The sequence below is a fragment of the Doryrhamphus excisus genome, chromosome 4, assembly GCF_030265055.1.
Source record: "Doryrhamphus excisus isolate RoL2022-K1 chromosome 4, RoL_Dexc_1.0, whole genome shotgun sequence".
Classification (NCBI taxonomy): domain Eukaryota; kingdom Metazoa; phylum Chordata; class Actinopteri; order Syngnathiformes; family Syngnathidae; genus Doryrhamphus; species Doryrhamphus excisus.
The window spans coordinates 27,184,369-27,201,117 of record NC_080469.1 but is presented as its reverse complement, the minus strand read 5'-3'; the positions used below and the strand labels follow the sequence as shown (position 1 = coordinate 27,201,117).

At 48.6% G+C, this 16,749-nt stretch overlaps 4 non-coding genes across 4 annotated transcripts; 2 read left to right on the top strand and 2 right to left on the bottom strand.

The window, feature by feature from the left end:
- Positions 1 to 1,930: 1,930 nt before the first annotated feature.
- Positions 1,931 to 2,017, bottom strand: trnay-gua (transfer RNA tyrosine (anticodon GUA)). Its single transcript is given in 2 exon segments — positions 1,931 to 1,966; positions 1,981 to 2,017. It is a non-coding gene; the product is annotated as a tRNA-Tyr (tRNA).
- Positions 2,018 to 3,850: 1,833 nt separating this feature from the next.
- On the top strand, positions 3,851 to 4,014 carry LOC131128844 (U1 spliceosomal RNA). Its single transcript, XR_009129727.1, has one exon. It is a non-coding gene; the product is annotated as a U1 spliceosomal RNA (small nuclear RNA).
- A 7,615-nt stretch (positions 4,015 to 11,629) lies between these two features.
- On the bottom strand, positions 11,630 to 11,701 carry trnam-cau (transfer RNA methionine (anticodon CAU)). The gene has a single exon. It is a non-coding gene; the product is annotated as a tRNA-Met (tRNA).
- A 4,568-nt stretch (positions 11,702 to 16,269) lies between these two features.
- On the top strand, positions 16,270 to 16,342 carry trnav-aac (transfer RNA valine (anticodon AAC)). The gene has a single exon. It is a non-coding gene; the product is annotated as a tRNA-Val (tRNA).
- The last annotated feature ends 407 nt before the right edge of the window (positions 16,343 to 16,749 follow it).

Here is a 16,749-nt window from a genome sequence, read left to right as displayed (position 1 = left end):
ATGTCCCCATGCCGGTAACGGGTGGGGAATACAGTCCGTTGATGAGGATAAGAGCTACAGAAAATCGGAAGGATTTCACTGGTTGAAGTCTCCAGCTACCATAAAAACGGTCATGGGCCACAAGCCTGTTCTGAATCCCGCTTTGGCCAATCGACACTACATCAACTCAGCAGCAGTCCTTGTTAGTATAGTGGCCAGTATCTCCGCCTGTCACATGGAAGATTACGCGGTTCGATTCCCAGACGTGGAGTTCCTGTTTTGTGTGTCACGTTGAACCTTGAGCAGGGTTGCGGTTGCAACAACCAGTCCGGGAGAACAAGACCTCTATTCATCTTCTTCTCCAAGTGCTCAGCTGTGTTGTACAATCTGACAGTCCTTTGCTACCAAATCATTCCAGTCGTGGATAATGGAGCTGACAAGGAAAATGACAGCTGTGGGATTTCAACCAGTGGCTCCTGAGCGAAAGGAGCCTTAATCTGGTGCTTCAGACCACTCATCCACCCAACCCAAAACGGTGCCCTGATCAGGAAAAAACTGTGACCTTGTGAGGTTCGCTGACAACGGAGGACACTGAAATGGAGCCGCACAAAGGAGGGTACCTGCACTGTTTACGTGTCCGTCGACCAGGTAGACCGGGATTCGATTGGCGGACCTGGAATTGTTTTCATGTGCAGTGACAGCAGTTCACAGACAGCGCTGAAAGATGACCCGAACCGTTCGACCGAGGACCAAGACAAATCCTATCTCCAGTCAAAACCTAACCAAATGTCAGTTCCCTGACCGGTGTTAGGGTTAAACCCAAAACATTATCACTAACTGTGAAAGAAGACACAAAGACGTGAGATATAGGCTTGCAAGGAGAGTGATCAGAGACTGTTCAGTAACATTCATCCAACCTACTCTGAAAAACAGTCTCTGCTCTCCTTCTTTTATTAAAGTTTAGGTGTGCCCTATTACATAGGTCTCAATCGTCTAAGGGAGGGGGAACAGTTCACACGGTTGAGACTGGTTTCAACATCAAGCATATTTTGAGAAAGCAAAGACAGATAGGAGACATCAAGCTTATTTTGAGAAAGCAGAATGTCTCAAGGAGACATCCTGTTATTGAGTGTCTAAAGGAATGTGATGAGTTATGCAAACGTGTGATCTATGTGCATGTAATAGTAACTTGGATAATATGAAGCAAGCTTATTGAATTTGATTACATGATATATACAGCTTTATTCCAACTACCGGGAATCGAACAACGGCCGCGGTGGTGAGAGCACCAAGTCCCAGCCACTAGACAACCAGGGACTGCATCATGTCTGCACTCTGAAAGGCAGAGACTGTGTCGCTTTGACGTACTCCAGCAAAGGAACCAAAATAGTTCTGAGACTGGACCTTCTCTGCCAACACTGCATCAGCAGGGGAATTAGCTCAAATGGTAGAGCGCTCGCATTCTCCATAAACTCCTTTGTTTTTTGATGAAATGTTCCCAAGTAGCGAATACTAATCCGGGCCCCAATCCCGATATCTAGGCCAAATACAGCCATAGGTATCACCCTAAACTGGATTCAGAGTCCAGAGTGCTAACCATTACACCATGGAACCCTTTGTTTTGGATGTGACTGGCACCTTCTGGCGTAACAATGGAGGCTTTGCAAACCAGGACAACAACTTTACTCTCTGATGAGTGCAAAGTATTTTCGGGTACAATCCAGGGGTCTTGTGCTCTCATGGAAATGGCTGTTCTTTTCCAACAGGAGTTGAGATGAAACGTATTCAAATAGACACTCAAATGATCACTCAATCAGAATTACTCCGTTTGCCAATTTCAGACTGCGTGACAAAGACTCAAGTCCAACTCCATTGACAGGGAAGCGGAGGTCCTTCAGACAAGACGGTATTGCCATTCTTTGCCGGCAGACATAACACAAGAAACAGCTTGTCCTTCGAGCCGGACTTGAACCAGCGACCTAAGGATGCCAGCTTGAACCACTACAGTCCTCCGCTCTTCCAACTGAGCTATCGAAGGTCTTGTTGCTTTGGTGCGAATGAGTACAGCCAAGCGTTTGACAGCGTCTTCACTGTGTACTGCTTTCCTTTCCTGAGACGCCGGATCCAGAATCTCTTCGAAGCCGTCCGGAAGTCCTTCTCCATGGCTTCTCCAAACTCCTCCCATGTCAGAGTTTTTGGCTCAGCGAATGCCAAAGCCGCGGACCGCTTGGCCTGTCGGTTCCTGTCAGCTGAAGTCCCATGAGCCAAAAAGGCCCAATAGAACTCCTTCAGCTTGACGGCATCCCTCACCAACGGTATCCACCAACGGGTTCTAGGATTACCGCCACGACAGGCCCTGACCACCTTAGGCGTCTAAAGGAATGTGATGAGTTGTGCAAACGTGTGATCTATGTGCATGTAATAGTAACTTGGATAATATGAAGCAAGCTTATTGAATGTGCTTTATTCCAACAATATGTGTTTCAAAAACATTGTGCATTTGGACATTTGCGGGGCTAAGAAAACAGACCACATTAGCAAAACAAAAGAGGTTCGGGTCTAACATTTAAGGGAAGCGCTCTACTATCTGAGGTAATTCCCCTGCTGCTGCAATGTTGGCAGAGAAGGTCCAGTCACAGAACTATTTTGGTTCCTTTGCTGGAGTACGTCAAAGTGACACTGTCTCTGCCTTGCTGAGTGCAGACATAAGGCAGTTCCTGGTGGTCTAGTGGCTAGGATTCGGCGCTCTCACCGCCGCGGCCCGTGTTCGATTCCCGGTCAGGGAATTGACATTTGGGTAGGTTTTGACTGGAGATAGGATTTGTCTTCGGCCTCGGTCGAATGGTCGGGGTCATCTTGAAGCACAAACCGTTGTCATCCTGAAGCGACTGACAACAGAAATATAAACAAAACATGGACACACAATGGACAACACAATAAGACAAGGTCCTCGACTGAGAATGCTGTCAGGACTGGGTTTAGGGTGAGACAGAGCATTTGTCGGATGCTCAGGGATAGATCCTTGTTAGAATAAAATGTAGATAGAATGAATATAGCATCAGTTATCACCCTTATATCCATTTGCTTAGACAATAGAAAGAGTGTTTGAATGTGCTGAAGAAGAAATGTTCCTGTGACCCTGATCAGAGACCCCCAGCAACCCCCAGGTCCTGGATGTGCCTGGATGCGCCAACCGCAACCCTGCAGATGTTCACGTTAATCCTGCAAGAACGTGTCAAGATAAGAACTCATAAAACAATAAAAGTAATACACACACATACACACACATACACATAGAGAAACAAATACAGCTCGTGCAACTGCCACCCCTAGAGTTGCATGACCATGTAGTAGGGACCCCCAAAAGAGAATAAATAAAGAGGAGTTTGAACTGCATACTCAGTGGAGCGGCATGTCACTGGGTATGTGGTTTCACTCTCCTCGCTGCGAGTAACTTTGAATATTGTTGTCTGTCTCTTCTGTATTTCTGCATTTAAGTGTTTTTACAAGTGTCACAGGAGTTTGAACCTGACAACCCACTGACTCACAACGACCTTGCACATCTACACGTGTCAGGGTTCAACATATTGGCCTCTCATGTTACATGGTGTGACTAGGGACGTTGAGTCAGTACTTCAGTCTCCGCATTGAACGTCTGCAGCAACTGCCCTAAGCCACTTGCTGCCGCTGCCTTTGCTCAGAATGAAGTCACAAGAGTGCCATACAGACTGACTCCTTGAGATAACCAGAGTCATGTCTCTGAATTTGGACACAGGTCAAGTGGCTGGGCTTGTTGTGGGCGACCTGATGAGACCACCACTCAGCATGTGGCATGTGCGAGAGACTAGTCCGGGCGGGACCGGTGCAACTCATACTTACCTGCCAGGGGAGATACCATGATCAAGAAGGTGGTTCACCCAGGGCGAGGCTCAGCCATTGCACATGGGTTGAGCTGACCTCTGCGAATTCCCCAAATGCGGGAATCTCGACTGCATAATTTGTGGTAGTGGGGGACTGCGTTCGCGCTCTCCCCTTATCCCGTGTTTAAAACAAGAGGCAGGTGCAGCACCGCGCCAAGCTCCTTGGCTTGCGAGTGCAGCCAGACCGAGCAAGAAACGACCAGCCCAGCACTACCAATGCTTGCTGGAAAGGTCTGCCCGTCCACGGGAGACAACCAACCAGCCGTGAGGCCGATCTGCTCTCAGTCAGGAAACCTCAATGAGAAACGGCAACAAGACAGAGAAAGAGCGTCGGCAACCATTTCGATTGATCTGAGTCTAAAGTTCAAGGTTTGCTCGCAGGCAAATTTGAAGCAGCGAGAATGAGCAATCCGCACCTCTGAGTAAGAGTTCATGGTTCTCACCCAAAAAACGATAGCTTGTAGCCGTAATCGTGTTGTTGTTTGTATTCTGTGTTTTGTCTGAGTCACGGCTGGTGTGTGTTGCTTTTTGCTGTTTTCTTGCCTGAAAGGACTTCTCGCTCAGCCAAAGCAAAGCCAGGTAAAAACGTAATCATTTGTACCTTTGTTGGAATAGTTGCATCTTGTGCCTGTAGTGACACTGCCTGCAGTGATGGTTATTTCACCACCACCACCTGCTCATACCCCATTGGAGCAGCAGCAACCACCTCCTGTGTCAAAAAACTCAAACAAAAACCATGTCTGTGCTGTGGCCAACCAAAATGAAAATATCAAGTGGATGGGACATCAACCACGACGTTCATCAACAAGGCCCTGTCAGATAATCTTATTGCTGCAGAAGGTCTGACAGACCCGAAGATGCCATTTAAAGATTTCAGTCAAACAGACTTCTTCCAGCGAGAGGTGGATGAGACAAGAAAGAGGGTGGAGGAAAAACAGCAGAAGAAGAGAAAGAGGGAGGAATCTCCTCCACCCCCTGTCCGAAAGTGCCTCTGCAGGATGCAGCTGAAGCAGGGCCGGAAAAGCCCCCGCATCCACACTGGCTTCAGAGAAGTACATCTACTGTCCTGCCAAAGTGTTCTCCATCTATAGAGAGCACAGGATGGGAAAAGAGATGAGCTGGAGGGAGTTCCAGGCCTCTCCTTTCTATGAAAAGGAGAAACAAAGGCGGCAAAATAAATGAACAATGTGTATATTCTTTATTCATAACTGCTTACATGTAGATTTTTTTTATTATTATTGAGAGTGTTCTTGAGTGTGGCAACCTGATAAATAAATATTCTTTGTGACATTGCATTGATTTTGTATTTTATTTCAAGCACTGCTATCAATATAAGCCTGATATGAATAGTTTGTAATTATATAGGGATTAATTGGAAAAAAATAATATTGTGGAGAAGAAAACTGTGACTTGACTGCTGGCTTAGACGGGATTCAAATACCTGACTTCATTTCTCCAAAGTCTCTCTGCTTGTCTGACATCTGTCTCGCATCCTGATTGGCTGGCAGCAAATGTCAACAACACAAGCAATTGCACAGAGACTACATCAGCATCACTGCAGTAAGGTTTCAATAAGTTTCTACTTCTGACAGAAATGTGCAAATACTCAAGTGCTGTCCACCTTAACTGTCAGGTGGTCCGTTCTCTTACGTTTCAGGTGTCATTCTGAGTTCTACCCTTTTGCAGGAAAAAGAGCCTTTGTACTTTTTCACATGAACTCTAAAGAAAGGTACAAGCTGATATACACTGCATTGGCTGGGAATTGGACCCGGGCCTCCCTCTTGGCAAGCGAGAATTCTACCACTGAACCACCAATGCCACATGGGTTTGTGCTGTCGGAGAAAAGTGGCTGAGCCTATGCAAAGTGGCGCTGAATGACAAAACATCACAATGTCATACTCTTTGGATTCAAGCACCTTCTGGCGTAATGGGATCCACAACAATCATGTCAGGTGTGGATGCACCGTAGACTCGTTTTTGAAGGGCAAGTGACAAAAAGAGGTACGTGGCTCAAAATTCAGCTGCCAAAGTTTCACGGACCAAGCACCCAGGTACTGCTGGGATTTGAACCCAGGATCTCCTGTTTATTAGACAGGCACTTTCACCAGCTAAGCCATAGTGCCAGCTGAGCATGTCAACCTGGCAATGCTGCCTTTACTCTTCTAGACAGTAACTGCTTGCAACGTTGAGACAACGCCATTTGTCGTGTGTCATTCGGTCAGCAGGTGGGGAATCCCGTATATATTTGGCACCGATACAAAGGGTTTACCTATTGGGAAGAATGCAAGGGCTCTCCAAAAGAGTCCAACATAAGTGTCACACGAGGGTCTGGAAATGGTCCCTGGGACTGACACAAATAACTAGGTTGTTAATCTGGACTAACATAACATAATACCCACATGGGAAACAAAACGCAGAGTGTGTGAATGCCTTTTAAAAAGTGGCCTCTGGAGGGTCAGGGTGGCCGAGTGGTCGAAGGCACTGCCTTCAGATTGCAGTCTCGAATGAGGCGTGGGTTCGAATCCCACTAGTGACAGCTTCTTGCATCTTGCATCTTGAAGTGGCGTCACCCTTCATTCTAGAGTGGCCGAGGCTGTTACTCCTGGGCAGTAAACCAGGGGTGCTTTTCAAAATGTCTGCTGCTGAAAAGTGTACAAAGAAGACCTATTGTATCCCGGGGCCTTGCATTTCTCCTGAAAACAGGCTTTGTATCTCAACATGACCTCTGATAAAAAAAGTATGGAAATACCAGTAGAGGACTGCTGGAATTGGAACCAATGAGCCCCTCTTTGCTAGGCATGTAATTTGACCAACTAAAGCATCGTGCCTGTGAAGCATGCAAACTTGACTTGAATGGTGCCTTTAGTAGAAAAGGAAATCCTGTGCATCTGGCACGGACACAAAAACAGTTCACCAATGGGGAAACATGTTCATACAAGGGAGGGAGACCAAAGTGTCAATTGTCACCAGCGAAACACCCTCGAGAGGTAAACAAAACAGCATGTCAAAGCAGAGCGTCAACAATCCTCTCGGTCACCAAGACTGCAAGGAGCAGATCAATGGGGGCAGTGGACCCCATTATCCTCTACCCAAAATTTAGACCACGAGTGCAGAGAATGCGGACCGTGAAGGAACAACAAAAGCCCCCGTCGACAACACCCTGCCCCTCATAACCCCCCGGCCCCATAACTAACAGCGCAGAACCCAGTGAACTGCGAAACACCCCCATCAAGGCAACCAACCGACCAGGTAAAGGTAAAGAAAACAGCATGGCACGGAGAATGCGGTCTGTTAAGGATGAGTTAGTCGATTTTAGCTGGAAACATTTGATGCAATGGTGTCCTGTGGTCGATTAGCTCAGTTGGTCAGAGCGTGGTGCTAATAAAGCCACGGTCATGGGTTCATTGGAGGAAGGAAAGAAATCGGGGCACAAACACCAGTCATGTTCTCGGTCGGTAACCTATCACTTACGTCGGGTCCACCGCACCACTACCAGAGGTCAGCCCTGAGGAGCGACCAGAAGAAGGCATCCACCAGTAAGGTAGAATTACACTAAGAGGTATTAATGCCGGGTTGTACAAATCGGGAACCTGTGGACATAAATTTACCGTTCGCCACTGTGCTGCTGAATATAAGCTTACCTTTGACATCTGTAACCTCGGGGTGCGCGAATGGCCTACAATTAGCCAATAAAACAAAGGATTCCTTGTAGAATTTAGGCAATCGATCCCGCTACCTCTCACATGCAAAGCAAGCGCTATACCATTTGAGCTAATTCCCCTGCTTTTCCTGAATTGGCAGAGAAGGTCCAGTCTCAGAACTATATTGGTTCTTGAATTAACTCAGAGCAAATGACTACTGGATCGTGGGAGGGAGCAAAGCAGTGGCTCAACATATTTGACAGTGCATCCCATGCCGGAAAGCTCGATGAGCCACGGATGAACAAAAGATGGCTGACTTACATCAAGACCACATTGAGCCTTCTCCACCAATTACCTATGGTGGCATGGATTGTTTTGGCCCCTTTCACACAAAACAAGGGCGTAAAGAACAAAAACAGTACAGTCTACTATTCACTTGTCTATGTTCTGGAGGTGTTCACATAGAGATGCTGGAGGACTTGACCACTGACTCATTCATCAATGCCCCAAGATGCTTCATTGCCATCAGAGGTGCTGTTTGGCACATCCGATCAGATCAGGGAACATACTTAGTTTGAACTAAAAATGAAATGGAAAAGTCTCTAAAGAAAATAAACACAGAAAGAGTAACAGAATACCTGGCAGACAAGCAATGCAACTTTGTCATAAATGCAAGCCATATGGGAGGTGTTTGGGAGCGCCAGATAAGAACCATCAAAAGCGTGCTCATTTCAGTCCTAGCAAACAGTGCTGGCAGGTTGAGTGACAGTTCCTTGAGAACCTTTCTTTAGGAAGCCATGTCTGTTGCGAATAATCACCCTCTTACTGTGGACAATGTAAACAACCCATGTGTCTGGAACCACTGACACCTAACCACCTGATTACCATGTAGTCATTTACTCCCATGCCACCACGTGTTTCCAAAATGGCACTGCGGACGGCTGCCTTGGTGTGTTGGTCCTCCAGCACCTGGACTCCGCAGGAACCTATGCTAGGATCCTGTTTGTGGACTTCAGCTCCGCCTTCAACACCATCCTCCCAACTCTGCTCCAGGAGAAGTTCTCCCAGCTGTGCGTGCCTGACTCCACCTGCAGGTGGATTACAGACTTCCTGTCTGACAGGAAACAGTGCGTGAAGCTGGGGAAACACATCTCAGATACAAAAACCGTCAGCACCTGATCCCCCCAGGGCTGCGTTCTTTCTCCTTTGCTCTTCTCCCTGTACACAAACAGTTGCACCTCCAGTCACCAGTCTGTCAAGCTCCCGAAGTCTGCGGACGACACCACCCTCATCGGACTCATCTCTGACGCCGACAAGTTTGCCTACAGGTGAGAGGTTGACCATCTGGTGACTTGGTGCAACCTGAACAATCTGGAGCTCAACGCCCTAAAAACAGTGGTGATGGTTGTGGACAACAGGAAGAACTCAGCCTCTCCTGTCCCCATCACCCTCTGTGAGTCTACGATTGACATTGTGGAGTCCTTCCGCATCCTGGGTACCATCATCTCCCAGGACCTCCAGTGGGAGCCGAACATCAGCTCCCTCATCAAGAAGGCACAGCAGAGGATGTACTTCCTACGTTCCTATGGCAGCTGAAGAAATTCATCCTGCCAAAGACAATGTTGGTGCACTTCTACAGCTCCATCATTGAGTCCATCCTCACCTCCTGCAATCTCCCGTCCCTCCAGGATCTGTACGCCCCCAGGACCCTAAGGCGTGCAGAAAAGGATTGTGGCCGATCCTTCTCAACCCGGACACAGTCTCTTTGAGAGGAGGCTGCGGCCCATCAGGACCAAAACCTCAGGCCACAAGAACAGTTTCTTCCCGTCTGCTGTCAGCCTCATCAACAAGTCCCGGAACCCCCCCCCCCCCCCCGACACTGTTCACACCCCACCTCTGCCTCATCCTGCCACTTTGACACTCTATATGCGTTAAATTAACGCTCAGTTTGGACTCTTAGGAAAAACAATCAGACTGCAGTTCCGGAACAACAAACATAAAACAGACCGTGTACATATATTTATACTGTATACTGTATATTTTGTATTTTCACTTTTTAATAGATGTGTCTGCACCTACTTCACCAAAACAAATCCCCAGTCGAGGTCAGCAGGCCCCGTCTCCACTGTAAACAGTGTGGACTGGGCAATGCTTCCCTTTTCGGAGGGTCGGGACGGTTTGCCAGAACCCCTTCGAGGCCGACCAAAAGTCGTGCTCCATGGCCTCACCGAATTCTTCCCACACCCGAGTTTTTGCCTCGACAACCGCCGAAGCCGCGAACCGTTTGGCCTGACAGTACCTGTCAGCTGCTTCCGGAGTCCCACAAGCCATCAACGCTCGATAGGACTCCTTCTTCAGCTTGATGGCGGCCCTGACCTCTGGTGTCCACCATCGGGTTCGGGGCCTGCCGCCACGACTGGCACCGACCGCCTTGCGGCCGCAGCTCCGGTCAGCCGCCTCAGCAATGGAGGCACGGAATATGGCCCATTCGGACTCAATATCCCGGTCCTCCCCCGGGATGCAGGCGAAGCTCTGCCAGAGGTGAGAGTTGAAGACTCCACGAACGGGAGACTCTGCCAGACGTTCCCAGCACACCCTCACTACTCGTTTGGGTCTACCAGGTCTGTCCAGCAACCTCCCCCGCCATCTAATCCAACTCATCACCAGGTGGTGATCAGTTGACAGCTCAGCCCCTCTCTTCACCCGCCTGTCCAGAACATGCGGACGCAGGTCTGATGACACGACTGCAAAGTCGATCATAGACCTGCAGCCAAGGGTGTCCTGGTGCCAAGTGCACTTATGGACATCCCAGAATTTCTAGGCGCAGCCAAGGTGTTGAGGGAATCTGTTTCAGGGGCCTTAGAATCTCATCTCTGCTATTTGCAGATGATGTGGTTCTTATGGCCTCTACGGGCTGTGACCTTCAGCGCTTACTGGGACGGTTTGCATCTGAGTGCGAAGCGTCTGGGATGAGACTCAGTACCTCCAAATCAGAGGCCGTGGTTCTCAGTCGTAAAAGGGTGGAGTGCTCCCTCCGGGTCGGGAATGAGGTCCTACCCCAGGTGGAGGAGTTTAGGTATCTTAGGTATGGTCACGAGTGAGGGAAAGTGGGAGCGTGAGGTCGACAGACGGATCGGCGCAGCCTCGGCAGTAATGCGGTCGCTGTAACGGACCGTCGTGGTTAAAAAAGCTTTCAATTTACCGGTCGATCTATGTTCCCACCCTCACCTATGGTCATGAGCTTTGGGTCATGACCGAAAGAATGACATCTCGGATACAGGCGGCTGAAATGAGTTTCCTCTGTAGGGTAGCTGGACTCACCCTAAGAGATAGGGTGAGGAGCTCAGTCATCCGGGAGGGCTCAGAGTAGAGCCGCTTCTCCTTCACATCGAGAGGAGTCAGTTGAGGTGGCTCGGGCATCTAGTCCGGATGCCTCACGGACGCCTCCCTGGTGAGGTGTTCCGGGCATACCCAGCCGGGAAAAGGCCCCGGGGCTGACCTAGGACACGCTGGAGGGATTATGTCTCCAGCTGGCCTGGGAACACCTTGGTGTCCTCCCGGTGGAGATGGAGGAGGTGGCCGGGGACCGGGAAATCTGGGCTTCCCTACTAAGACTGCTGCCCCCCGCGACCTGGACCTGGATAAGCGGAGGAAAATGGATGGATGGATGGATGGACTTGTATACTAAAATGAGATGGAGATAATTGCAATATTTGTCGGAATAGTTCTGGAACAAATGGTGGAAGGAGTATCTGACCAACACTGCTCTGAGACAAAGATGGCATACGCCAAGAAGAAACATGCAAGTTGGAGATGTGGTGATCGTCAAAGAGGAGGAGGTTCCCCGAAACGAATGGAAACTGGCTGGGATTTTTCAAGTCCATAAGAGTGACAATGGACTAGTGAGGACAGTTACGGTGTTTCACGATGCTTCAATGTCCCGCAATGGCGTGTGAATGCACTCAAGAGCAATAAATGCATCGAGAACAGCAGTAAAGGAAGCGTGAACTCTTTACTGGACCAGGTCAGCTAAGTAACAAAGACCATACATCTGCAAGCTCTTCAAAGGACACGTAAGGAGTACAGCCATAGCAGAGGATGGTTTCGATCCATCGACCTCTGGGTTATGGGCCCAGCACGCTACCACTGCGCCACTCTGCTGCTGACATCTGTACAAGTACCCAGCTTTGTGCGGCTCCTTTTGAGTGTCCTCTGTTGTCAGTGAACCTCACAAGGTCAGTTTTTTTTCCTGATCAGGGCACCGTTTTAGGTTGGGTGGGTGAGTGATCGAAAGCGCCCTTACGGGTTTGTTTGTTGACATTGTGACATACAAAAGAGGAACTCCCCGTCGGGGAATCGAACCCCGGTCTCCCGCGAGCAGGCCTTTTTCTGCTTAACCTGGCCTTTTTGATCAAATCCACAGCTGACCGAGTTTCTCGGGGAACACAAGAAGCGAGAGGTTCAGTCATCACTGGGAACTTTGGAAGTGTAGTCACCTTAAGTCAGGTCTGCTTTGGTGAACTTCAGAGGCATCATGACCAGTCTGCATCAAAACATTATCTGAAATCCTGTTGCAGGTTTCTGGCATTGATTCTTAATTCAGTTGCCATCCCTGATCGATGGTAATGGTAATCATGCCCGCGTGGCAGGCGAGTCTCTTTACTTGTCTGACGTCTGTGTCGCATCCTGATTGGCTGGCAGCAAATGTCAACAAACTGCAAAGTGGCGCTGAATGACAAAACATCACAATCACAACACACACACGGGATGCCAGGGGAGGCCGAGTACTAACAGAGCTGAGCGAGAGGGCATAAGAAAAAAAATTGTGACCTTGTGGTGGTTACCCGACAGCACCAAGGATATGTTGCGCGTCTGATGCGTAATGCATGCCAGGTGATGTTCATCTAGCGAGCGGACATTCTTGTGGGGGACAAGCTCAACAGTAGGAATGTTGAGAGAACTGACGAGTCCGCTATCAATGAAGTTCTCGTCCGCCCCAGAGTCAATTAATGCTGTGGTCGGAGAAGCTTCCCCCGCCCAGGATTTCGTACCTTCCACCTGAAGTCGGCCCACCAAAGCGGATGACGCAGCCGGTGTGGTTGGAGCGGGCAGTGCCAGCAGCTGGGGAATATCCCTGGTGGAGGAAGAGCTTTGGCGTGCTGGGCGAACTGGACAGCGGGAAATTGTGTGTAGGACTCCCACAGTACAGGCACAGCCACAGGCGTGGACGGTGACTCCTCTCTGCTGACGAAAGGCGACTGGCTCCCAGTTGCATGGGGACAACACTCGCGACGTCATCAGACGGCGCTCCACTGTTGGAGCAGGGAGGGAGGAGTGGTGCCGGAAGAGCCCCAGGAGGAGGGATTTGGAGCCGACGTGTGGGTCGGAGAGGCTCCGCCCTCTGCTGTGTGCTGCGCTCCCGCAGCCGGTTGTCGAGTCAATTGGATAGCGACAGAGAGCGGCTGGAATGACAAGGCGCTGCGGAGCGCATATCGGGCGAGTGTTAGAATAAAATGTAGATACAGGTATTATTTTGTTAGTTATCACCCTTATATCCATTTCCTTAGACAATAGAAAGTGTTTGAATGTGCTGAAGAAGGAATGTTCACGTGACCCTAATCAGAGACCCTCAGCGACCCCGAGGTCCTGGAGGTGTTTGGATGCACCAACAGCGACCCTGCAGATGCTCATGTTAATCCTGCAAGAATGTGTTAAGATAAGAATGCATAAAACATTAAAAGTAATTGCTCTCACATACACACACACATAGACAAACAAATACAGCTTGTGCAACTGCCTTCTCCACCCCCCCCCCCCTTAGAGTTGCAAGACCATGTAGTAGGGACCCCCGAAAGAGAATAAAAAGAGGGGAGTGTGAACTGCATATTCAGAGTGGAGCGGCATGTCACTGGGTATGTGGTTTCACTCTCCTCGCTGCGAGCAACTTTGAATATTGTTGTCTGTCTCTTCTGTATTTCTGTATTTCAGTGTTTTTACAAGTGTCACGGGAGTTTGAACCTGACACTTACTCTACAAATCAGTGGTAACCGTGGATCAGGATGAGGTCCCCAAACGACGCCAATGTCTGTGACAGCTGATGTTAAGGATCAGCTGATCAGAAGATACTTGGTTTGTGTGTGGGGCCACAAGTCTTTCCAGTTCCAGTTAAAAGCCAGGCTCCTCATGTAGTTTCCATAAAGTACCAAGGGATTGTCCTGTTGCCCTCGTATTTTGAGGTCAAAAAGGAGGCGTTTGCAAGTGGACCTCAGACCTGGTCACCTGAACAGGGACTTGAATCCCGGACACTCAGATCAAACGTTTCATGTTCAGGTGACCGGCTCAACCTTTGTCTTGTCTGACCACGAACTTTTTTTGTCCAGAAGATATTTGGATTGTCCATGCGGGTAGTTTAAGACCTCAGTCCATCTTGGGGGTGGACATTTCGGGACTGGGGCCTCTTCATCTCTGCAAGCCCTCGGTGGAATTGTTGGGGTCACCTTGATGCGCTACTTGAGAACAATAAATCACGTACTGGGTTTCTTCACTATTCCATGATAAGAGACCAATCTAGAGAACGCGGCCAGGATTAGGTTTGGTGTATTTGTCTGACGCTGAGGGATAGATCCTGGACTCATTTCCGATCCCACATCTCTTTTACAAAATACAAAGGATTCCTTGGAGAATGCAGGTATCGACTCTGCTACTTCTCGCATGCTAAGCAAGCACTTTACCATTTGAGGTAATTCCCCTGGTTTGGGGTATTTGTCAGATGCTAAGGGGTAGATCCAATCCCAACATCTCTTCTACAAAAGGCAAAGAGCTCCTTGGAGACTGCGGGCATTGATCCCACAACAAGACAAGACAAGGTGCTAGAGGGGAGAATGCAGTTAGGACTGGGTTTAGGTTAGGACTGGGTTTAGGGTGATACCGATGGCTGTGTTTGGCCTAGATATCAGGATTGGGGCCCGGATTAGTATTCGCTACTTGGGAACATTTCATCAAAAAAACAAAGGAGTTTAGGGAGAACGCGGCCATTGATCCCGCTACCTCTCACATGCTAAGCGCGCGCTCTACCATTTGAGCTAATTCCCCTGCTGATGCAGAGTTGGCAGAGACGGTCCAGTCTCAGAACTGTTTTGGTTCCTTTGCTGGAGTACGTCAAAGCGACACAGTCTCTACCTATCAGAGTGCAGCCATGATGCAGTCCCTGATGGTCTAGTGGCTGGGACTTGGTACTCTCACCGCCGCAGCCGTTGTTCGATTCCCGGTCAGGGAACTGACATTTGGTTAGGTTTTGAGTGGAGATAGGATTTGTCTTAGTCCTCGGTCGAACGGTTCGGGTCATCTTTCAGCGCTATCTGTGAACTGCTGTCACTGCACATAAAAACAATTCCAAGTCCGCCAATCGAATCCCGGTGTACCTCCTGATGGTCTTTACGTCTTTCATAAATGGGGTGTTAAAATGTGAATTTTCAAAAGGAACAAAGACAATCCATCTGCAACCTGGTCAACGGACACGTAAACAGTGCAGGTACCCTCCTTTGTGTGGCTCCATTAAGTGTCCTCCGTTGTCAGCGAACCTCACAAGGTCACAGTTTTTTCCTGATCAGGGCACCGTTTCGGGTTGTGTGGATGAGTGGTCTAAAGAGCCAGATTAAGGCTCCTTTCGCTCAGGAGCCACTGGTTGAAATCCCACAGCTGTCATTTTCCTGGTCAGGTCCATTATCCATGACTGGAATGATTTGGTAGCAAAGGACTGTCAGATTGTACAACACAGCTGAGCACTTGGAGAAGAAGATGAATAGAGGTCTTGTTCTCCCGGACTGGTTGTTGCAACCGCAACCCTGCTCAAGGTTCAACGTGACATACAAAACAGGAACTCCCCGTCTGGGAATCAAACCGCGCAATCTTCCATGTGACAGGCGGAGATACTGGCCACTATACTAACAAGGACTGCTGCTGAGTCGATGTAGTGTCGATTGGCCAAAGCGGGATTCAGAACAGGCTTGTGGCCCATGACCGTTTTTATGGTAGCTGGAGACTTCAACCAGTGAAATCCTTCCCATTTTCTGTAGCTCTTATCCTCATCAACGGACTGTATTCCCCACCCGTTACCGGCATGGGGACATTCCAACCCAAGATGAGAACACACTGGACCAGGTACACAGCAACATACGTGGCACAGACACAGCTTCACCCTGCCCCCACTTTTACCCACGACTGAAAAAGCAGAACACCACCTAAGAAGCTGAAATATTCACTTTGGAGAACGTTAGACTGAAGTTCTAAAGGTCCGTGGTTCAAGCCCGGTTTTCAGAACAATCCCTATTTATTTTGTGACTTGGCAAATAGTTTGAAAATGCTTATTGGCTGGCTGAAAGGACCTTAACTTCATTCTTCAAAAGGCCAGACATCCAGCCATCCAGACAAGGTTAGAGGAGGTTACAAGCCTATTTACAAACCATTGACTCCAAGGGCACAAGTTGAGTCCACGGAGATATCAAAGTGACCCCGAGGGTGGCTAAGGTGTTTCTTTCAAGCCGCATTGTGATGTCTTGTTTTGTTGAAGAAAAGCCCATTATTTCTGGAACAATTTTCCCTACAAAGGAGACATCTTTGTCCATTTGGACAATTGTCAATCTGCCCCCACTTTGGACACATCGTCATGTTTCGTTGTTTGGCAACTACTTTGTGACTTCACCAGTCCCCTTAAAAGCCCCTACTTTCGGGTTTCCATAGTGTAGTGGTTATCACGTTTGCCTAACACGCAAAAGGTCCCCAGTTCGAAACTGGGTGGAAACATGGCCTTTCAAGTCCTTTTTTTACAAAAAAAGTCAAGGTGACAAATAGGAACAATGACATGTGCTTGATCTCTGAAGGGACTTGAACACTAGGATTTAAAGTCTGATGCCCTACGAAGTGAGCCCCCAGGCCTTTGGTCAAAAGACTTGTTTTAATGTATTTGGAATGAAATGTTTTCAGCATGTTGAACAATTTTCAACAGGAAAGATATCTTTCAGATGTATCAATAAAACTGCTAAATCGCCCAACATGGGGCTCAAACCCACGACCATGAGATTAAGAGTCTCAAGCTCTACCCACTGAGCTAATCGGGCCTTTTGCTGCTCTCGATATCATTTTTTGTTCTGTTTTTATTGACGTGGCCATCCTGATGTTTGATCAATTCCACAGCTGACCTATTTTCTCAG